This window comes from Ornithodoros turicata, chromosome 2 (assembly GCF_037126465.1).
Source record: "Ornithodoros turicata isolate Travis chromosome 2, ASM3712646v1, whole genome shotgun sequence".
Taxonomy (NCBI): Eukaryota; Metazoa; Arthropoda; class Arachnida; order Ixodida; family Argasidae; genus Ornithodoros; species Ornithodoros turicata.
The window spans coordinates 28333001-28357961 of record NC_088202.1 but is presented as its reverse complement, the minus strand read 5'-3'; the positions used below and the strand labels follow the sequence as shown (position 1 = coordinate 28357961).

The window sequence follows — 24961 nt, the reverse complement described above, 5'->3', positions numbered from 1 at the left end:
CCTGGGGCTCCCCGTGAGAACACGTGTGATGATGAGTGATAAACGGCTCGACTCGTATGATACATATTCCGCAATTTCCCTACTTTGGAAGAATCCAAATCATGAAATCACTTTGATGCAATGCAGAGTCCGATTCTGGTGTGTATGTGAGACACATTCACGCATGGATCCACACGCCGATTTATCTGCGGCTAGTTTTCGCACCGCACGATACAAATGATGTGACGCATCGCACTCAGTTATTGTTTTTCAGAGAAAAACACTAGGGCAAGGCGTGTTCACGGTGTGCATAAATACAGGCAAATACATATATTATGTCAATAATGTAGCTCACGTCTCGCACAATTTGCCTTTTTCCTGTAAGCGTCGTAGCACTCTCCAATGTGTCATCACGGTCCTGCGTTTCCCAGACACCATTTCGAATCACTCTACTGTCCTTTATTTCAGAGATACTGTTCTGAGGCCAGAGTGCGCTCGCTTTACTCAATCAATGCACAAGCATTTTCGCTGTACGCTACGCTCGGGTTTATGCGAGGCAGCGCGGAAAGTGACTTAGAATGCTGTACATACATCCCTTGTTTTCAATATGTAACACAATCATTAAAGAGAGTAAGCGTACACGTAATACAATTCCAAACCATGTGACACGAGGGAACTACATACTCTTATTTACGCACAGTGGTATGTGTACATGTAGGCACTAGGGCGAAATAACTAGTGCAATTCATTTAACACTATACCATCGAGCAGCAGCAGCTCCAACATGACGGTCAGGTTCTCCCCGAGCTCCTCAATTACAATGACCTATGGTCAGGTTTTCCAGCCCCCCATGTCTCTAAATCTCGTCCTGTTATTTCTACTTACCCTGTGGAACCGCCACACTACTACAAAATTAGCCTACCTCGGTTCTTTCCTCTGTGGACTTCAGTCGCTGCTCCGTCCTCCATGCAATGTCGCTGGTATGCCGTACACTGTGACGTACTTCAAGCTCACCCTTCGCCCCCTTCTCCAATTCTCTGACGTAGAAGATCTGGGTCAGTACCAATACAACCACGTCTGGCTCCTACAGTTTAGAACCCCTGCAGCGAAAACAAGCTGCTTCTCCCACGGTGCGGTCACAGTGAAGGGGAAGAAGGCCACGATTCTTGTTCTTCATTTGCGGTTGTACTGGGTTCCTACTGCTGTAAAGGAGCACGACGTACGAGCAACGTTGTGAACTATGGCAGTGTGGAGGAAACTGCAAAGATCAGTTGGGGATCAAAGTTGGGGAACGTTGGTTCTCTTTCCCCAACTGCGAAGCTCCGCCTGAAGCGAGATATCACACCTGAGGACGTCTCCCATCTAATTCATGTCCGTGGTAGTCAAGTGTTAGTCCTGTGCAAAGATCGGCCTCAACTTTGTCTGCGATGCAAACGCCTGGGTCTGGGTCGGGACTGCCGCGTACCCCAATGCTGCACTTGTCGACGATTTGGACATGAAGCCGCCTTTTGTCCTCACTCCTATGCGGCTGCTGTCACTGTTCAGGATCAAGGGACGGAGCTAATGGATCACTGTGCTGATCAGGATGTGGAGGTGGTGAGTGAACAACCCAATATGCAGCTCCGGTGCGCCGGCAGCTCCACACCCTGAGTGCAGCCCTCCAAATCTTCCGGCATCGGAAAGCGGGAAGGCAGTGAATGCTGATGCTGGTGATCCAAACATTACGCGGGACCCTGCGACCCAAGCGGTAGCTTTGGTTCGTGCTTCATGCGCCGGCGAGTTTGAGTGCATGGATCCTCGTGGGGGGACACTATGAACCACCGTAACGGAGTTTCGAAGTGGAAGCCATCGACGCCACCGGCTGGGATCGCCGTCAAAGCGTTCAGGCCTGATCCCCCGAATGACGCCTTGGAGCGCTTGAGCGACACCCTTATTGATCTGCCATCTCAGGGCGACAGCGATTCGTGCTGCTCATGCAGCAGCGATTCATGCTGCTCAGTGGAAGCTGGTGCCGCCTCGACGAGGCCCTAGGCAACGAGATAGCTCGTCATAACGGTACCATCCGAAGGCCACATGCATTACTCCTCACGCTACCACTATACCGGCCATACCTTGTCTCATTTTCTTCTTTCTTCTGTCTTCTTTTCCCTACATGCTACTGCTCCTTCATTACTGATTGTGAGGGTACGGAGTGTCTGAGAATGTTCGGCGAACAGTGCAAGAGCTAGCTCTGCTGCCGTGCAGTACAAGTCTACTACCATCTTTCAGTGGAATTCTTGTACTATGACAAGATGGCGTATATGCAGTTCAGCTGGGGGATGCACTCCATAATGTAAAAGCCTGTGTCTGGGAACACAGAGGGACGACATGAAAACACCACCCATACCAGCAAGTTTACTAACCGCAAGAACACCATGTACATTAGCTGACACAGCATGGAAAAAGAGGTAAAGGAAGGTCACAAGAAGGTCACATACTCGGCACAAGGACAAGCGAATGCAAGGGTTACAAAAGGCGTCGGTAAGCCGGATGAACAGCCACAGAAACAACACTGACGCATTGCGGATCGCCAAAGTCTCTCTCAGAACACGGGCACTTGCGCGCGTAGCGACGCGCGTAAGTCGCCGTGCTCAGAAAACCGCCTTCGTGTATCCGATTCCCACGCTGTGACTGAGGTCTCCGCGCAAAGAGTTTGGCCGATAAGACAAACCGACGGGCCAAGGGGATGCAATAAACTACATTCTTAGCACAGGGAACACAATTTAATGACCTGCGATTGACCCCACGCTCTGAATCGGACTTTGAAAATGGGGTGAGACGATCAAGACGAAAACTATTTCAGAAGAGAAGGCGTACGTCATAAGTTTGAGAGATATATTTAAAGGGGCACTAAAATGCAAAAACAAGTTTACCTCAAATTACGTTATACGCTGTGTTAATTTCGTACTTGCTATCATAATTCACAACTTTGATTCCGTTACGGAGCTACAGACGAAATTATACCGGACTCTTTCTAGCTTCGGCGCTAAGGAGCGAACGTGGTTTCAGCTCGTGCGTCGGTGTTTTTAGTCCATGCTGCGCGTCCACATGCGTGCCACGCCATGGAGCAGTCTAGGTGGAAAACATAGTGCGCATTGCGAGGAGCACTGGCGTCGCTCTCCGATGGACGTGAAGGTAAATGTTGTCAGTGGAACATTCGCGAGGACTGTTGTGGGCTACGATTGAGTGAATCGGCATTGAAAAATGCCGTAGTGAGCATCATGCCGCGCATATACGGAACACTACGATCGGACCCGTTCCAAATCCACACAGCCACGATAGGTATGCGCGCGCTTCTCCTGCTGCCTCATTAGATGCCGCCAATTTTTGCCACCTGGGGATCGCATTCGTTGCCGCCAAAGACGGCTCTGCTATCATTGTGTTTTTCTTCTAAACGGTAGCGCTGTGTGAGCTAATTTTGGTTGCATTATACTAATTGAAACACGGACTTTCATTTGAGAGCAAGTTGTTCTTGCATTTTAGTGCCCCTGTAAGATTATGAGGCACTCTGTGAAAATACGGGACCACAACACATTTGGTATCGCGCGACACAAATTTTGGCAGCTCCAAAAACAGGCCGAGAAGTTTTCGTTCAATTAAACTATGGTTGTAACTTGCATCTGTGAGTTTTTCTACCTGCCTGGTTAGAGCATTAAATACAAGATGCGAACATGATTTCACAAGAACGCCTTTTAGTAAGGAACATACCACACCACTCTTAACTAGCTTCGAATGACAACTGTTAACAGGGAGAATAGGCTTTGCGTTCGGGTTCCCATACTCCCAGCAAAGGCCCCCCTCCATGCACAACATCGCGTCCAAGAATCTGAACTTTCCCGCTACAGGGAATTCTTCAGTGAAAGTTAACTCAAGGGCAGACTAACGGACTAACCGCTGTAGACTCAAGAAATCTGACTTAGAATGAGCATTGATGATTAAATCATCTACGTATCTAGCTGCATACACTGAATCAGGATGACACGAGTTCACAAAAGAAATTATAGAAGAGTCTATGGAGTGCAAATAAATTTCTGACAACAACGGGGCTATAGATGAACCAATGGAAACGCCTTCCCTTCGTGTGTACAAAACATCATCTAGACAAGTTACAGTAGAGCTTAAAATACAAGTCCAACAAACTCAAGAAGTCACTTATGGCTAATCCAGCATGCGATTGAAATTTGACCAAATTATCCCACAGAAAACTGACCCCTTCAACAAGTAATACAGATCTATAACATCCAATGACATCACATGAACCTTAGAACCATGGAACACCTTCAATTTGATGAAAAATTGTTCAGAGTTTTTCATCGACAAAGTGCTGGGCAAGAACAAAACTGAAAGTGATTTCTGAATAAACGTAGATACATGCTTCTGCCAAGTGTTAATTTCGTTTAGAACAATCCTGAGTGGCATGTCTAGCTTATGGTCTTTCAACAAAAACTTTGACGAAAAATTGAGACGAATTTGAGAATGAAATGCTCAGACTGAGTAGGAATATCCGTGAAGCGAATTAGAGCTCTTTTTCGTCAAAGGCAAAGTGCATAAGCGTTGTGTACGTCGCAGATTATCAGTTCTGAAGCTAAGAAATGTCGCGTTTTCACACTGCAATGCAAATCTTACGTGCAAACCTGAGCGAAAATCTCGCTCCGAGATGCAGTTGAAGTTAATAGTTCATAAGTTCACAAGTCATATCCGTTGCAGTTGTGTCTTTACGTCGCGAGTGACCGAAGATCATTACTGTACACTACAGCAGGTCGATTAATTTCACCCAACCAAAGGATCTTCAAGTAGTTCCAAAGTCCCAGCACAGAAACAAAAGTGTATGGAGTGCATCATATTGACTAAGAGAAGTTCGATCACCAATGATCGAGAAATGTATGTACTTCGGTATTAGATGTGTCACCACGATGAAAGCCTTCCAGTTTTGCGTACACAAAAGTCTCAAATGTAGCGCCAAGAAGTATCCACAAAATAGCCAGAAAATAGTGAAGTCGCCATCGCCCAAATATTTATGCCACGACAGTCGGAAAGTAGCCAAGTTGGCGCAAACTGGCCAGCTCTGACAAATACCACCGACTTTGGGATATTTATTCTGTCTAGCTTAGCATTGTCCTTGCATGCGATTGTCGACTAGACCCAGAAGGCGCTTGATACCTGCAAACATCGCTCTTAAAAATATTAACACACGAAACTGTTTTCATGACTTCTGTTGATATGGAAGTTCGCAAAAGCACAAAGCTTAACTATAGGTTTATTACATTATTGAAATTTTTTTTTTGCTATAGTCATGACGACGCCCACTTCTGTGTGGCCAACAACGGCAAGCCGATTTTGTCATGACCCCCTCCACCTTCCGTTTGACATGATCAAAGTGCCACTAAGGACTAAATCGCCTGTCCTCAGAATCCTATCAAAGACATGTTAATGAAATCTTCTTGTTTCACTTTACATTCCTGCAAAATATTTTGGCTCTACGTGACGGGAAAATTAGACAAAAATCAGTTTTTATTTTTGAGAACTGTGACGTCATGCTATGCTCAGATGGCGTGTACGGCTCTCACCTGGCATCGCCAACGTTGTTGCCCTTCGCATCTTCCGGGGGGGGGGGGAGGGGATTTATTGGCAGAAAAAAGGAAAAGAAAAGATAAAAGGGGAAAGGTCAGCCATGCCAGACACCGGCTTGCTATTCCTTAAAAAATATATATCTATAAAAGAAAAAAATCTGAAAGAAACCCGACCCACAGTGAGCCCAGGAGGCCCGTATCACGCAGAAAGCGGAGCACCGCCTTTGTGATTCAGCACTGGCTAGCTCGCTGCATGGGGCCAAGGAGTGTTGCCAGGGAAATGTCCGTCCGTTCGTCCGTCCGTCCGTCCGTCCGTCCGTGCACCCAAGCTTTGAGAGGGTTGCCAGAGCACAACCCGACGATGATGGTGACGCTGACAGTGGAGGAGCTGATGGGAGATGTCGTCTTCTACGGAGCAACAAGGGCAAGTGGGAGATGGGACGCGGCCCAATTTAAATAGGAGTGAACAGGTGAGGGCAACGTTAAGCCGAAGACGATGTAGAAGGGACGCTTTTTCGCGGGTACAGCAGCAGCCGCTTATGCGGCTCATTTTTTGGTCGCCGTTAGCGGAGCCCCACGTGACATATCCTCCGACCACTCCGACCATCGAGAAAACACAAGAAGGGGAAGACAAATCTCCCATTTCCCCTCTTTCAATCGGCGTCACGTGACCTCTCCACCACGTGACCAGCCCGGATGCTGGAGGATTTGCAAGGAGACTAGCGCTCTTCCAGAACGTAACATCACTGCAATTTATGGGCATCACATGATGTCACCTTCTCCTCGCGTCATCGAAACTCGTGGAGGTCAGCAGATCTTCAAAGATCGATGGAAATGCACAACGCCCGCGAACAGGATTGAAATTTCGCGCACAAAATCCTTGAGGTACCTTCTTTTCGTGGAGTAGATAAGATAAACGCCGTTTTCCAAATCCGGAGTGTCACTTTAAGTGGAGGTTTCTTACATTATTAAAATAGACCAATCCCTGTTTACAAACGAATGACATTAGATGGTTCCAGCGCCGCCACCTTCGTAGACCGGAACTACTGTAGCAAACGAACAAAAAGTCACAAGAAAGCCACGTTCAGATGTGGCTTCTCACATTGTAAGATTTTTATGGAATTCCTAACATGTTATTAGTTGTATGGCCTTGTTCTGCTCCATTCCACCAGTAGCCTTTATGGCTACAGGGCTCTTCCATCTTTTGCAGCCTGAAGGGCACGTGTTTCTCTCGCAGTGCACGTGGTGTCTCTACACAATACAAGCGCGAACTAAGTCGTAATAACAAACCACATTCCGCACATGATTACGACATTGACTTTGAGAGAATGTGAATCTTGGGATGAAGCCTTCCTTTCTTTCCGCGGTGGATCGGGAACGTGAATGAAGACACGTAAGCGACGAAAAGCGTGACCTGATTTGTGCGTACCACTAATACAAAGAAGCCACCCCTGATCTATGTGAAGGAATACGTCTTTGTTTAATGGCAGTGTTCTCGGGCAGAGCTGTTTCAGTTTCGCTATGTCTACCAACGTCATGATTACGTCACGATGACGATTCTTCGGTAGACCGTCTATTGTTGAATATTAATAATTGTTGGACATTATGCTAAACACTGTAAAAAACATGTAGTAAACGTTGTTATAGGCTAAACATGCTTATTGCCCAAGGTCAAACATGGGTGAAGGAGAGAATATTACGTATATCGCTTCTAGTCGTGTAATAACGCCAATCGCGTATGAGAAAAATAAAAAAGCAAACAACAGCGAAATAAAAGTATACTTTTTTAAGCAAGCCCACCCTCTATACATAGGGCTCGGCTACGTCCTGATTGGTTGAATAGTGCCGGACACTGACGCATGGGCTCGAAGCCGGAGCTTGTTCCAGGGTTCGTACCTGGCCATCTACGATGCCTATCAAACAACTTATTTTCTTCTGAGCACTCTGGCATTGTGTTCAATTCAGTATAATACAGTACAGCGTACGATGTAGTGAACCATAATGGGTCATTTGCGAGTACACGTATGCGCAGCCACCTGCTGACGACTGGCACGTTAATTGTGGTTGGGGAGGGCTACATGGTTATGTGTACAGTTTAGGACAGCGCAAGAACGATGAAGGGTCTCGTCGACGTCCATGGAAGGCACAAACGGTACAAAAAGCACTGAAGTTTTCAACTTATTTAATCATACACGCCCTTTCATGTAGCAGTCTACATTTCTTCAGGTGTGAAAGACAACAGGGCACATGGTGTACATTATACAGGGTGCCCCAGCTAAGTGCGAACATATTTACAAATATATATATATATATATCACTTTTTCCGAGATGAAATCAAATGCAATATAGCATATGCTGTAGGGCACTCCTTAGGAGGACATTAGCTAACTCCTAAGGCAATGACTTAATTAACGTTCAATAATTAACTTTTTAATTATACGCTACGAAATTGTCCCAATGAGAACATCAGGTCCCTTCGGTCGCCTGATACCGAGCCGTTTTCAGAACAAAAATCCATTCGGTAGATCGTCCGCAAAAAAATAGTGAAGGAACACCATTTGTTTTCTTATTTTGTTCATTGCGCAACTTCGGAGACGCGTCTTTCCTTCACCCCCAATGTGAAAGGGTGAAAGAACACACTATCGCCCTTCAGCATATGCTATATTGCAACTGATTTCATCTCGGAAAAAGTGATATATATATATATTTTAAAAATATGTTCGCACTTAACTGGGACACCCTGTATAGTCAACAGGATGTCACGTGAAAAAAAGGAGGAGGAGAGGAACCTGCCCTGCGAGTCACCTTGCCCTTATGTCGGGGTTCGGGGGATTCACACTGGCAAGGACAAGCGGAGACAAGACACCAAAGGCTGCCGACGGGGTGGCGGTCCTACTTAATGCTCATCGGTGACAGGATGTCTGTCTGAGCTCGTGGAAAAAGGGTGAAAGTATGCTTTGCTTTGGGAATAGGGAGGTTAAAACTTTATTAACTGATGAAGGGAACCGGGGCTGATATTGATACCGTGTGGATTTATAGGGAGTTAAATTTTGATATTAGGAATGACTCACGATTTTTGCGCTTGATGTCTTTGTTGAAACCAGGCTCTAGTAGCACAATTTTAAGATCATTATCAATGTTGTGGTCCGGAAGGTTAAAGCGAATTGATACTGGGGATTGCCGGTTATTTAGGATATCGAATTTGTGACCGCAGGATCTCTCTGGCATAGTCTACGAAGTTTCCCCAATATATTGCACATGACACTTGTTGCAAAATATTAGATAACAAAGATTGGAGGTATGACAGTGAAGAGATTGATGTATTTTAAGTTCAAAGTTAAATCTGGAGCTACGTAGAGTCATGCAGGGCAAGATGAATTTACATGTTTGGCAACGCGTATTGCCACAAGGGTGACAACCAGGTTCCTTTTGTGTTAACTGGGATGATGTAAGAATATCGCGTAAGTTGTTAGATCTACGGAACGCAACCACGGAGGAGAAGGAAAAACTTCTTTTAACTTGACGGCCGCATGCAGAATGTTGAGGTGTCGCTTAAGGATGGATTTGGCATTAGTGAGTGATTTGTGAAAAGTGGTGGCGAAGATCAAGTTATTGTTGTCATTTTTTGGCTTAGGGAAGAGTAGGGAGTCTATTAACCGAGGAAGGTCTAGTAAAGGCTTCTTGAGTAAGACCGGATGGATAATTTCATCTTTGAAAGTCCGAGTTCATTTCCCGAGCGTGCTTGATAAAATTATTGTTCGACGACGTTAGCATTCATTGAGCTTGAGGGAACAAGAGGACGCACAAAGAAGTAGACAGGACGACCTGTCTACTTCTTTGTGCGTCCTCCCGTTCCCTCAAGCTCAAGGTATGCTACCATCGTCGAACCTTCACCAGCTCGCTTGACTGCTCACCCTTATTTCAAAATTATTGTTGTCTGAGCAAATTCGTTTAAGCCGGAGGAATTGTTTGATTACCGCCTCCCACAGACTTCCGTAATTCATCTGAACCGCCTGTTCTGGTTAGCACGTCTTCTTTGGCGGACCTCCCCGGTGATTCCGCATTCCACCGTCCTCGGCTGTTCACTGTCCGCGGAAACAAAGACCTCTTGCAAGGAAGCCACGCATGTTGCCCAGGAGACGTAAGAACTTTTCGTCCCATTGACTGGAGCCTAACCACCAGCATCTTTCACTCGTTTTTTTTTTAATTCCGTAAGCTCTTTGATAAGAAAGCACCCTTTGTGTCGCATGTACATTTTTGCTCCGATTGTATTTCACAGCGTGTCATACCTAAGGGCCTCTCTGTTTCCCCCCCCGCTAAAGCCAAGCCAACATTAAAATTTCCCTCCCCTCTCAATACTCCCAAATGGAGAAACGTTCTTAGAAATACTTCCCTACAGCTTGTCAAGTAGCTGAAACTCGAAAGTGCTTATGTTATCAAGAACATTGGCAATCAGCTGAAACAACTAGCCAATCATATTTCGCATGACGAACTTCTTGACCTGTCCACATTTGGTTCAAATAAGCTTAAGAGATTACATAATTTAAAAAAACAAGAAAAGTAAACAATATCACCTTAATTTATTCCCCATATTAGACAGTGACATCTGCGAAAGCTAAGATCTGGCTCCTCTCCTCACGCGACTTCCGCTTTTACTACTCGTATGTTCAATCTCTCTAATGTTGTTCTCAACCAAGCTCAACTTAGTGTCCTTTCCAAAAGTCTTAGCTTCGTACCAACAGCCCCTAATGTGAACGATTTTGAAATACTTAACGATTTGCATAACCTTGGCCACGAAATGCACCTTTCATACTTCCTTTCACGGTAAACCCGTTAACGATAGGACACCTTTTAAAGGGGTTCTGAAACCATTTCAAAACTTTTGAAGAAATCACATCAAATGGTCACAGGAAAGAGCAACTATTTGGGTGTTGAACCACAAATTTTGCCCGCTTCAACACAAAACCATTGTTTTGTGTTGAAGAAACACAAAACAATTTGTGTTTCTTTTAGATGTCCCGTTAATATTGTTCACCTATCTTCAATTATAACGGCGAGCGTTTTGTTAAGTCCCCATTGAATTCGATGAGCACCCTGCGAATTAATCTTTGCCACGTTCTTGTTAAGCCTGATTTTTCTCAGAATGAAATTTTATACTTTGGCACCCCCAGTGCACCAGAGAAGCACACTAAACGACCTAACAAACAGCATCATTCGCGACATACACGCGATCTGCATATGTGCATCGTGCCGCGCATTGTACACATGTTTCAGCGACGTTTTTAGAAAGAATTTGTCGATCCTTTTGACTGTTTTCTATCCGGAAAACAGATGATAAACGATAACGCCACAACAAGTTAGCCAGCGTAGACTGAGTGTCGTCTGCTAGGGAGCGGCCGTGTGTTGAAAAGGTCGCCACTAGCGGCGCTGACACACAAGATTTGCTGCGCCACCTGGTCCAGCGCAACAGGCCTATGTCTCTCAGCGTTGATCGGCGCCACCGTCGACGGTGGCTTGAAGAAATTGCCGTTTTAAATATCCAATAGTAAAAAAAGAAAATAAACAGTTGAAGTGCTGAATGTGGGACTTTTCGTATCGGCTCCATGGACTACAACGTATGAAACGTTGCCATACATTTAGTGGGTTGCATTTGGTTTCCAGCTGAACACCGGATTCGTCCAAAACCAGTCCCCTTATTGATAATTACATTAAAGCCGTACATAAAGATATCATGAGTGCCCTTTCTAAGCCCAACAATGGGCCTTTTTCACATGCGCGTCATATTCTAGCTGCTCTCCAACGAACCATGCTCGGCGCGCGTCAAAACAAATCCACGTGGAAAGCCGGTCCGGAGTGGGGCCGACAAGGTCGCGCCATTCGTGCGGTCTCCTCACTGGTCCCCACTTCTGTCGTCCGCATAGTGCGCCATCTAGTGAAGACGGAGATAATCCTCTCCGGCGCCTCAAGGTCATACGCATGCGCACAGGCCATTGTGAAAACGGTATATTCCAACCACAACAACCTGTCTAGACAAGAGAAAGCTGCTCTGAGTGACCTCAAAACACGCCGAGACATCATCATCAGACCCGCCGATAAAGGTGGTGGTTTAGTCGTTCTGAACTCACCGGACTACATCACAGAAGCCAATAGACAACTTAATCCTAATGATCCTACATTTTATAAGGCCCTTGAAAAGGATCCTACCCCCCCCCCCCTTTTTGTCTTCTCATCAAAAATAAAATTACTGAACTTGCTAAGAGCAACCTCATTCCCGACCATATCTACAAATTTTTTCTACCCAAAAATGTCAGGCCCGGCTACCTACCTTCTCTCCCGACTCTTTCTACCTTCTCATTAAAGTTCACAGGGAAAACAATCTCGGGAGACCAATTATCTCTGGCATAAACACTGCAACGGAAAAGTTATCTCTAGTTGTCGATCACTGCATCAAGCAGATACCGCCCATCCTTCCTTCGTACATTAAAGACACCAACGATTTCGTATTCAAAATTGATACTTTCAACGCTTACTTTACTGGATCCAGCAATATTCTCCTGGCTACCATGGATGTTGTTTCATTACAGAACATCCCTCATGAAGAAGGCCTTCTTGTGGTCGAGTCATTTCTAAGCGCCTTTCACTCTGATGTCGTGCATTGTTCTGCCATCATCCCGCTCCTAGAATTGGTCCTCAATTGTAATAACTTCGTCTTTAATGATAGACACTTTGTACAAATCCACAGAGCTGTCATGGGTTCTCGAGTGTCTCCCAATCAGGCCAGTCTTTTCATGGATCGTTTCGAGAAAATTGCTCTAGAATGTTTTCCCAAAAAACATTTACTCTTTCTTCGATTCATAGACGACATCTTTACCCTCTGGTCTGATGATCAAGCCTCTCTAAAAGCATTTTTCGAACATTTCAATTATATCCATGACAAAATGAAAATTTCTTGCAATTACTCCCGGACTTCTATCAACTTCCTTGACGTTAAAGTGTCCTTTATGGATGGCATGCTTGACACCGACCTTAATAAGAAACCTACAGACAAGAGACAATATCTCCATTTCGAAAGCTACCTCCCCAACACACACAAGACGAGCATACCATATGGACAATCCCTCCGCCTTAAGAGGACATACCACCCCCTGTTTTCTATGTGAACTTTGCATAGGTTTTGTGGCTGAACTACGAGACAGATCGGATTGCGGAAACTTTCATTGGAAAGGTGACGTCAAGATCTCTTAACTCTGGGAACTGAAATATCGCTCTAGCGTTGTAATTTTTTTTACGGACCCCTGAAGGTGGGAACCCCTCTGTTTTCTATGTGAACTTTGCATAGGTTTTGTGGCTGAACTACGAGACAGATCGGAATGCGGAAACTTTCATCGGAAGGTGACGTCAAGATCTCTTAACTCTAGGAACTGAAATATCGCTCTAGCGTTGTAATTTTTTTAAAAAGAAAAAGAAACGCATTTTGTCGCTACCCAGCTTCAAAAAATCCAAATAAATAAATGAAAGCAAATAAAAACAATCCGCTTCTGAGGTTACCCGGGGACATGTTTCAGGATTCAAATGACACGTTTTTTGTCAGTTCTTAGCATTCTGTTTTTCCGAAAAAGAATTAGAAGTGAGTACAGGCATGCATCCAAGGCGTTTACCACTGATTCCGGAAGATGGCGCCGTCCGCTCGCAGCGCCCGAACGTAGTCCGCTTGTAAACATCCGCGTATTGCGCAGCAGCTGATCGGCGTCCGTGGTTTCGGTTCGTCCTGAAGTGACCAATTCGTGGCAAAGTTACGCGTTTTTTTTTTTCGCTTTCTTGTCCTGTTCATTTGCTCTCTGTCCTTCTGTGTTTTCTGCGTGTTCATCATATTTACCCATTATGGCTCGAAGTCACGTCTATGGACAACGGAAACGTAAGAAGGACTTTGCGAATTTACGTGGTAGAGGCAGGCATGTGACGGAACCTGCGGATTTGAGAGATCTTGGCAATGCAGGATGCTCCAGCCGTGCTGTTCCGAGTGATCGTTGCCCTTCGACGACTCCACATCGCGCAGATACCGTTGTAGGCTCAACCTTTGGTGGTAGTGTTGTTCCTCAAACTGTAAGTGATGCCAGTCGGAATGCTTGTTTCGCTTCGAGCACAAGCGAAATTCATCCTTCAAATTCGTCATTTGCTGATTCAGCTGAGGTAGATAATGTAGTCCCCTGCAGTTCAGGTTGTGACGAGCTTGCCGGTTCCAGAGCAAGTCCCGTTCCAACCACTGCCGCTGTTACACCCAGTCGATCTCCATCTTTCGATACTGGCAATGTTCACCAGACACAGAGTCAGCGCACAAGCAGTGTGAATGGTCGGCGTATAGTGGAGATTGATCACTTCTTCTCGTCTTTGCAAAGTTTGTCGGTACATAGTCCGTTTGGTTGCGGCCTGGCTGACATGGAAATTGTATCAGAACATCGGCGAGGTCTGTTTAGCTCTTTCAGTTTGAAGTGCAGGATGTGTCTGAGGAAAGATGTAGTCACAACGGAGGCACCAGTTGATCAACTTGTTCAACAACACATGGACGTCAATTCCTCAGCAGTGAACGGTATCGTGTCTGTAGGTTCTGGTTTCTCAGGGCTTCTCGAGCTCCTAGGTGCTCTGGACATACCCGGCATGGCTAGTAGCACGTGCAGTAAGTATCAGGATATTGTTGCTAAAGGAATAGATAAAACAGCTTGGGAAGAAATAAGAAAAGCGGGCATTGAGGAAGCTTGGTTAGCTAGGGAGGCTGGGGACGTCGATGCTGATGGTTTTCCTATAATTACGGTCGTTGCCGATGGTGCTTGGTGCAAGCGTTCATACAAGAACAAGTACGACGCTCTTTCTGGCTTGGTAAGTAAATATTTTTATCCACACTAAATAAAGGTGCCCGAAAAAGAAGGATTTATCTTGCACACCGCTTGTCAGACGGGATATACAGGAAGTCTGTGCCCACATTTGCGGAAAGAACACTATGAGCATTTATTTGGAGGAAAAAGTTGACCCCTCTGGTGCTATTAGTGGCACAAGCTGTCTTTTGGTAAACACACTTACTAGAGTGGTATACATCCTGTGACATGAGTTTGTACGATACGCATACAGATGCATAATTCCTGGAAGCATTGTCATTGCGGGTAGAGTTTTGTGGAATACAATCCTGACATTTTTTCGTTTTTGCAGGCTGTAATTGTTGGGTACCGCACAAAGAAAGTACTGTTCCTAGGCGTCCGGAACAAATTTTGTACGCTGTGCGCAAGTTGCAAGGCAGGGTCGAGCCCAAAAAAGCATCTGTGCTTCAAGAACTGGGACAGCAGCTCTACCAGTATGGAGAAGGATATCGTCGTTGAAGGCTTCAGGCGCAGCATTGAGTTGCACGGGGTAAAGTACTTGCAGTTGATCGCTGACGGTGATTCGAGCACATACAAGTCAATTCTTGAAGCTCCACCGTACCAGCATCAGGTAGTTCAGAAGATAGAATGTCGCAACCACCTTCTTCGAAACTATGTAAGTCGTCTTCGAGATATTGCTTTGGCAAAGAGAACAACCCCCATTCCCCCATCGCTGAAGAAGCTACTTCTCGATAATGCTGTTCGACTAAGAGTTGGAGTTGCAAGGGCTATTCACTATCGCAAAGAGCAGGCTGAGTTCAGCAAACAAGATCAGATTCGGAACCTGGTGGCTGATATCCGTAATGGGCCACTCCATGTGTTCAGCGACCACGCAAAATGTGCGGGTTACTTCTGCAGTGGTACAAAAGAAGGGGAAGTCAATCACGTCCCAGAGCTCAGGAAATGCGGACTTTTCAATGAAATCCTTGTAGCGATGAGTCGTTTGGCAAACAATGGCAGCAGCTTGATCCTTGACGTTAACAATAATGCTGCAGAACATTTCAATTCTCTCGTTGCAAAGTTTTCTGGCGGGAAAAAAATAAACTTTTCCCGGAGGGGATCATTCGGAATGCGGGCTTCAGAGGCTGTCGTGTCTTTCAACTCTAAGCAGTACCATCGTGCTGTACATAAGGCAGTGTACAACACCAGCCCTGGGAGGTATGCAAAAATTATGCTGAGGCGTAAAACAGCTGTTCGTGCTGCTTGCATAAGGCATCGGAGTTCTGGGGCTGCTCGCTGTAAGCGTTCACTTGAAGGTGCGCCTTGCAAGCGTGCTTCCAGCGACAACCACTATGGTTCCATAGTGGATGCCCCAGACATGAACCACGATGACTATGTTGAAGCTGCTGCGGCGTACAAGGATTCCCTTGTGCTCTCCCAACCAGATGCAGAGCAGCTCGAGGCTGATACTCGAGGTCAAGAAGGGAGAACTTTGTGGATGCAGGAGAGGCGAAAGCGACTCACCGCTTCTAATTTTGGCAAGGTATGCAAGATGCGAGATGCAACGAGCAGTGCAAGTACTGTTCGTTCCTTGCTCTATGGTCATTTTGACACTGAGGCTCTCCGATATGGTGGCGACACTGAGCCCATTGCAATTGCTAAGCTGCAGGATGAGTTACGGGGTGACTGTTTCACCATGCGGCTTTGTTGTTGATCGGGAGTTTGCATACCTTGCTGCAACACCTGATGGGCTTGTCGGTGACGACACTGTCGTGGAAGTGCAGTGCCCAAGGTTATTCGGCTCGGTCTCTTACCCCTGTGGAGGGGTGTGAGGCCATCATGGTATTCTACCTTGGCTTGAGTGTATGAAAATATAGCAAAGCTGTCCCCGAACCGTCGTTCTTCCCAGGCATTGTTGAAACACGTCCGCACATTGATGCTATATGTGTGAGGCCATCATGGTATTCTACCTTGGCTTGAGTGTATGAAAATTGTGGAAAGAAACATGAATGGTGTTCCTAGCACTTTTGAAGCTCCGCCAGCCTGTTCAGATGTCGACATCCTGAGTAGGAATCCATTTTGATATTTTGACAAGGTCGGTAAGTATCATAATTGTGCAGAGCTGTCTCCCAACTGTCGCCAGTTCCCCGCATTGTTGAGCACGAGCAACATCCCAACATGTCGCTCTGCGTTACGTCCTCTTGCCATCTTGCCTTTACTTGGGTGTCATTTCAACATATGAAAATTGCCTTTTCAGATTCAGGTTTCCAGTACTACTGCAGATATGATGGCCAGACGCCCAAAGGTTAAACTTCCTAAGTGTTACTGTCTTTATCTGTCACCTGAAAATTTCCCACTCTCTCCCTGATTATGAAGCACATGCCCTTGCCAGTGTTGTACCTGGTCCAGCATTATGTGGCCAATGATGAATGGTACCCTGCTGGACATTTTTTTTTTTTTTTTTCATAAACACACACTCTGAGGCCTTAGCTGCCAACTGACAAGCAAGGAAACTCGTTGCTGAGTAACACGTTCCAAGTTTTTACTATTCCCATATTATGAATCTGGCTCTGTCCACCAGGATGCTATATGTTGATGCCGTATGTGCGAGACCTTCATGTCCAAGTGCGCCTACATGCAGCGGACTGTATGGTACTTCATTATGTGTTTATGCCACATCGCCAATGATGAAATGTGCTCTGTTGGAAACTGTATCCACGAATGAACATTCTGAGGCTACAAGCATGAGCTGATACGCATAAGTAATCCAGAAAACGTGACGATGTATACATGCTGCGTTCTTCAATAAAATATCTCCAATCTACCAATAGTGAACACATGCTACTGATTTCTTTTTAATCTTTCGGGTGCTGGCTGTCTAGGATTTTCTGCTTGCAGGAATCTGTGAACCAGTGGTTACTAATAACGGCTATTGATCACCTTGACCAGATTTCATCTGAAGAAAAACTTGAGTCCGGGGGAACACTGCAAACACATCTGTACGGACCACAATACAAATTTGAGGAGAAATACATTTTTTCCCTTGAAAAGCTTGCTATGAAGCATCATATATTTTATTAACCAAAACATATCGCACGAGTTGCACCCGTAGGAAAATACCCAGCCATCTCATTCAGGCTACAGTGGGCATCAGTGACTCGCACTCATAGTGGCAAGCAATGCAGTAGTCTTTCAATTTCAAATTTCACACGCATTATCATGCACCACCTCGCTGTGTTTAGAGTTTCTGCTCCAGGAAATATCACGGGGAGGGGGGCATATGTGCCCTGGACCAACTTCTAAGGAAACTACTGGTCTCAGGGTGCCTAGGTTAACGAGCAGACAGCCCAGCCGGAAGCTGGCAGATGGCATGGAGCCATTACAAAATCGCCATTGGAATGATGATAGTTGTTTACAAAATTTTATCGGGCAGGTCTTGTGTAAGATGTGGGCCATTTGTACACTAATCATGGGACAAAGTATGCGATGGCAGGAGGAACAGGTTACAAAAAGCTTTGGCTACGTTGCTGCTGCTGACAGAAGTGAGCATAGGATTCGGGATCAGATGACGTGGTTGTTATAATACAGCAGGTAATGGTGGTAACATCGTTCTGTGTCGTCATGACATGGCGGCTAAAATGGTGAGCGTTCACCACGGTGAGCGCACAGGCCTGCATGTACTCGTGGGGTGTCCCTTAGCACGACATTCTCCACACGACTCCATTGGCTTGAGAACGATGCCACGACGCGGACCCGGTGCTTTCAGCCATCGTCCATAGCGTTTCACGAGGGCTGTGCGGAGGATGCCTGCTAGGCACGATAACCCCCGTCCCCTCGAAATGTGATAGCCATCCCGTGAAAGCATCCCCTCTTTCACCTCCTTGTTCCTGGTAAAGACATTGTGCTGGAAAAGATATTTGAACATATATACTGAATGTTTTTGCAAACAGCACTTCACAAAGACAGCATTACAAATAAACCGGAATTCCTGGTAGGCATGTGCCAGTACTTCGTACGCATTTTATTTTCGGAAAAATTGCGCGATAAAGCAACTGGAAACTAGCTTTGTGATACTTGAATTACAAACAGGTACCGCATCAAGACCATCACCTGTTTGTAATTCAAGCTCCACAAAGGTAGCCCCAGTTACTTTTTGTCGCACTGTTTTTCCAAAACTAACGAGCATTATAAAATAAATGCCATGACCACCAGGAAGTTCCAGAATTAGCGTTCGAGAAGCGACTACTCACGTCAATGCTCAACACCGTAGCGTCACCGGCACGGACAGCTGGAATCGTGCGCAGCATCGCGTTATATCCCTGAATTGTACCAGAAAGTTCAGGCCGCCTTGTCTGTGGCATCAGCTTATACAGGAATATATGCTCCGCGTAGCCTTTCGCCACCTTAACGGTATCCTGTGAAAGAAGACAATTCATGGAAATGAATCTTCCCTGGCGTGTCAGAGGAAATGGGTTTTAGCAGCACAGAGATTGAAATCGTTGCAATCTGTACTTACTGAGACTTCCCGCAAAACAGCTGCGGCACTCTTCCCATCCTGGATATCGTTGCCACCGATATACATGACGATCCAGTCTACTGCTAGGTGCAGTCGATGGATTTTTTCTCTCAGACGGGCCGCTCTAGCTCCGGGATAGCTAAAAGTGACGATTTCCACGTCAGAGTCCACGAACAACCTGTCGCGCGTCATAAACTTCAGCTGGCTACTGCCAACCAACGCGCCTTTCATCGTTTACGTTTCTCTGGGATCACAATGCGTGATGCGGCGAACTGCAAAGTCAGTTGAACGCTAAACAAGTAAATCTCCGAAGAAGCTGCAAGGGAGAACCATGCGTGCGTCTGTGCCGTGGGCGGGACGCAGTTGGCGCCGTTGCGTAGTCCTCCTCTCCACAGCTGTCTGGTCGTCTGCTCGCTGAGGTCGACGCGACCACCAAGCCTTTGGCAGCCCGCTCGTGCAGACGCGGATGTTCTGTGACGGGGCCCACACAACAAACCCACCGCATGCAAAAATATAAATAAAATCAAATGCGTTTGTGGTGTTTTGCACATTGGTTTAGGGCCTTATGGACCAGCAAAACCAAATATAGTGGGATGACCGTGAGGGTGGGGACGTTTGCCACAAGATTTCGCGGCACGATACCCAAACCCGGATTTATTTGTCATGAGCATTCTGCATGTATTCCTAAGAATCCTTCGCTGTAGTGTAGATGGGTAGAAATCCAGCGAACTGGTAGAGATGTAGGAAGGAAGTTGCCTCAGGACAGAAGCCGCCGATATTTCGAACAGAGACTGTTCTTCTTCTGGGCACCGTCCTCATCATTGGCATGGTATTTAAAGGGTTAGGTGTGACGTGTTTAAAGGTTCATGCGAATTGTGGGTCAACAGCCCGGAGGGAAGAAAGGGTCTGTACGGGCTTCTATGGCCGGAGTGAATGGCTGCTTTGTTAGAGTGTGGAGGGGATTATGTGAACGTAGTGATCTAGGCTACAGACCGGTTACAGAAAAATGGAAGGTTCACGAACACGTGGACGAAACGGGACAACAGGCAAGAATTGGCAAGCATACTAGCAACTACGTATTCGTTTCTACGATTTCGTATTCGTTAACAGAATTGAGTGTAGGGCAGAACGTTAACCCCCTAGAGAGGACTTGTAGTTCGTCGCTGGTTAGTGAGCGTAATATATCTATTACGGTGCTTGCGTCAGCGTTTTCTCGGGGTGGCTCAGCGATGTTGCGGAGAGTTGTGGTTGTGGTGCTGGAAATGATTTGTTCGGCTGCTGCGTGTGTCGTGTTAGTGGGTCCGGTATCAGTGTCGTTGTTGGAATTAGGTTTTCCGAGTTTTGAGTGTTCCTTGTTAGCTAGCTCGCGATTGAGTTGTTGAATATGTAGTTCGAGAGTGTTTGCCTCCGCGTCGGTGAGACTGATATTGTTCATATGGGCCTGGATTGTAGCGAGTTGCGCGTGGCACTGTTTCTTTAATATTTCAAGAAACGTACGGGCTGTGTTGTTAAGGGCTGATGCCCACTCTAGCTCTAGTGCAGGTGTCAGTTTTCCTAATGCAGGAACTGTTTTAGGGGTGAGGCCTTTAGGTGCTGTGTTGTGAGCCAGGTGGTGGGTGTAGATCCGTAGATGATGTAGGTATCGGCTACGTTTCTCCATGAGTTTTCGCATTCGTAGAAAGTTCGTTGACTGCATGGTAGGCTGGTGATTAGATAGTCAACGGTGTTTTCTGCGTGATGTGCGCGTGCGTCGTGTCTGTGGGGTCGGTGGCTGTGGGGTCAGTGGCTGTGGAGACTCGCTCTGTTCCTCGATGTCATCTGTCTGTGTTTGCGTGCTTGTGGTTTTCCGTGTCACAGTTTGCGTGAACTTTGTGTGTGTGCGGGTTGTGTTTGGAGTGTTGTCGTTTGCCGCGTGTGTATGCGTGGGTGCAGTGGTTGTTGTGGTCCCCTTTGATGCCATCGTGTGTTCTGGCGTGTTTGCGGTGCTGGCACTTAAAGTGTAAGCTGGTTGAGGGTGTTGTGTTTGAGCGTTTGTCAGTGCAGGACGGCATCTATGGACCATTAGGTGTTTGATGTTGTGTGCCATAGCTCGTACGCCTGCGTGGTTTGGGTGGATGCCGTCCCGAGCGAGATGTGCTTCAGCGTGGTACTCGAAAGCTGCGTGTGTGATAACCATAACGTTGGTGTGTACCTGACGCATGTGGATGAGGTGGTTGTTCACAGCGTGCGCCTTCCTGTCGAACTCGTGTAGCCGTGTGTCCTGGTATATGTATGCTCGGTGTTTGTTCTGTCTTCGGGGAAGTATCGTTGTCAGTACTATTTCAGCGCCTGGTCTGTTGTTTGTGATGAAGGAAACTAGTGTTTCGAATTCCTGGATGACATGTTGTGCTGTCGACCGTGCGATGTCGTTGGTCCCTACGTGGAGTATGAAGTGCGTGATGTTCGGTGGGGCGGCGGTTACATGTGTCATGATGTCTCGTATTCTTGCGCCGCTTGAGAAGTGTATGTGAGGTCCGTGTTCTCCGTGCGGGATGTGTTCGTGTATGTATTTGTAACAGCTATCCCCTAGGAGTGCGACATGTGAGAAAGAGAGGACGGGTTGCTTACCTCCTGAGGCCATCGGATCGTCAGTAGCGAACGTAGATGGGTAGAAATCCAGCGAGCCGGTAGAGATGTAGGAAGGGAGTTGCCTCAGGACAGAAGCCGCCGATATTTCGAACAGAGACTGTTCTTCTTCTGGGCACCGTCCTCATCATTGGCATGATATTTAAAGGGTTAGGTGTGACGTGTTTAAAGGTTCATGCGAATTGTGGGTCAACAGCCCGGAGGGAAGAAAGGGTCCGTACGGGCTTCTACGGCCGGAGTGAATGGCTGCTTTGTTAGAGTGTGGAGGGGATTATGTGAACGTAGCCACATAAGGCTACGTTCACACATAAACCCACACACATGGACCCATGTGTGTGGGTTTATGCCACATAAACATAACCGGGATAGTCCGCAATTGATGCAAACTACACTATAATAAACAGTCGCGTCCGAAATATCGAATATTCAGACAAACAATCCAACACGTCAGCCTGAACAGACTGGAAGACAGGTTGCTTTATCTTGGAATTATGAAATTTTTATCGTGGTTGAGGAAGGCCCGGCTAGCATTAAACCCCATAAAAAAGTAACAATAATACAGTGAAGGAAGTAACAAATTGATACCTGCCGTCTGCACGCACACTGTATCACGAAATTGGCCAAATCCGGCGGCCATTTACTCAAAATCGCCGCCAAAATTTTGGCACGATTTTCGGGTATGTTATGGAGCTATTCTTCCCGAGAACACAGAAAGAAAATTGGAATGGACAAATGGGACTGGCCATCGGGCCCGCTGCGCGCCTGGGGAACACTTAGAGCAGAGGTGGGTTTGGATAGGGCCTCAGTATGGAAATATTGGTGTATGGGCAGGGTACGGGCCTGAAAATCCGGCCCATGCAGTGCTCTACCCCTTCTCAAGAGGCGACTACAGTGCCAAAATGCGCATGACCTGTGCATACGTCCACTGTTTGGTTTGTTTGATAGCTGAAGAAACTCGGGACGGGGGACAAGACAGCCGTTTCTATAGAAAAGCGCTATCACGCATTTTGTTTTCCCAAATGTTCGCGTAAGCCAGACGGACACTTGGTAGCTTGACGAAATGGGCATTTGGACCGTATGACGTGCAACTCATTATTTGAGGGTGAAATCCATACCCGACCCCTAAATCCTCTGACAAGACGCGCCACCCGCGCTCTACCAGAAAATGAAATCCGCACCCAACCGGATCCGACCAGCAGGGGCTGCGGCGCCTTTGTTTACTTATTATTTGGTATGATCTTTCCTCTTCGTTGTTGTTGCTGTAGCCTTTGCTTGTTCGTGGCCGACCCGCCAGCAGTGCTTGTGCCAAAAACGCTGCCCGCAACAGTCTCGCTACCCGCGCGGGTGTCAATAATATCACCCGCAACCGACACGCTACCCGCGGGAAACTCCAAACCGGGATCCGCACCACAGGATAGAGCGTGTCGTGCAGAACCCTGCACTACGCCTGAAAACTCCGCACTTCGGCTTTCCTCTTCATCAGCGTCTCACTCTGCTTCACGGAGAGAGCGTGTGTACGCGGTTGCTCCTCTCTGGCTTTGTTGAAGGACGCTCCTTCTGCTGTCCAAACGCACCCACCACGCCTGTGGGCCCCAACGTGTGTGAGTGCATGTGTGTGGAATTTGGAGTAGCAAGCCGTAGCCATCTGGCTGACATCTCCTAACCCCTATGAAGAAGAAGAACCGAGACCCGACACAAACATTCAGCTGTCGAGTCTCATGAAGTCTGTTGACGTACATGCCGCACCATGGTATGTGTTGTCGAGTCCGAACCTGGCACGGGCACGTGCGAAAAACGGAAAGCCCGGCCCGACAAGGCCCGCGCAATGCTCTAAAGGGGAGTGCGAAACCCTATCGAAATTTGCTAGCAGTCCTGTGCGAGCGCACCGGCCTTGAGTTCTACTATGAAATAATGCGAGCCGATTGAGGGAGCGCTTTCTCGACACCAATCGACAGCAACGAACGTCATGGTTCAACAGCGTAAATGCCACTGGCAAGAAAAGCAGGGATGTTTTGCAACGGGATGTTGCAGTGTCATATGACCGTCGACAACCCCGCGTCCTTTCTGGATACCGTTGGCTCTGACAAAAATCGCTATTCAGCTCAACTGGAGTCCCCCGATACTCTCAGGGACACGTGATCCTGTAACACCACGAAAACTGAAAACTACGATCACTATATCACGAATAGACACCTCCACAGTCTCTGCGTATCGGGTGAAAAGCTTTAGCCCGCTGCTACCGATCAGAGCAATCTTCATCCACGAGAAAGCGAGGTGGTAACGGCGGTACGCGGCAGTCACACGGCATGTTCGAGAAATGCCAGTAAAACGTACACACCGAACAGCAAACGCGAAACAACCAAATCCACCGCGCAAAAGCAAATCGGGGAAAGGAGGAAATCTAAAAATAAAGGAAACACAACCCAGCTCATAGGTCTCCGCCTGTCACGTGGGCTTGTCGTGTCCTCCAATCAGAGACGCGATGGACTTCTTACAAAGTCGGAGGAGTGAGAAGGGCGCGTGTGGCGCCATCTATCGCAGAAAAAAGTTCATTTTTGAGTTGAGACCTATGTGATATGTCCTCTTAAACGAATTTGCTCAGACAACAATAATTTTGTCAAGCACGCCCGGGGAATGAACTCAGACTTTCAAAAAAGAAATTATCCATCCGGTCTTATTCGAGAGGCCTTTGCTAGGTCTTCCTCGGTTAATAGAGACTCCCTACTCATCCCTAAGCAAAAAAATGACAACAATAATTTGGTCTTTGCCACCACTTTTCACAAATCACTCACTAATGTAAAATGCGACACCTCAACATTCTGCCCATGCGGCCGACAAGTTCAAAGAAGTTTTTCCTTCTCCCCCCGTGGTCGCCTTCCGTAGATCTAATAACTTACGCAATATTCTTACATCAATAAATACATAAATACATCAATCTCTTCACTGTCATACCTCTAATCTTTGTTATCTAATATTTTGCACCAAGTGTCATCTGTAATATATTGGGGAGACTTCGGACACTATGCGAGAGAGATTCTACTTTCACAAATTCGATATCCTAAATAACCGGCAATCTCCAGTATCAATTCACTTTAACCTTCCGGACCACAACATTGATAAGCTATGACGCCGAAATAAATCATGTAAAAATAAAACCTTCAAAAATAAATATCTTAAAGATCAAATTTTCAAAATAAACTCTTCAATATAAATCATGACAAAATCCACGCTGTCGAAATAAACTCCGAAAAATAAACTTTGAAGAATCAACGCTTCGAAATAAATATTTCAAAAATCCGCTGTCCCTGATTGGTGGACAGCCGCCGGCCCTACGTCCGCCGCGGAAAACAGTGCGCTCACCGCGCTTGGGGCTAGCCAGGGGA

The 24961-nt window shown here is 46.6% G+C and overlaps 1 protein-coding gene across 1 annotated transcript in view; it reads left to right on the top strand.

Moving 5' to 3' along the window:
- LOC135383276 (uncharacterized) overlaps positions 1-24961 on the top strand; it is a 94366-nt gene that overhangs the window by 18496 nt on the left and 50909 nt on the right. The gene's annotated exons all lie outside the window — the stretch shown is intronic.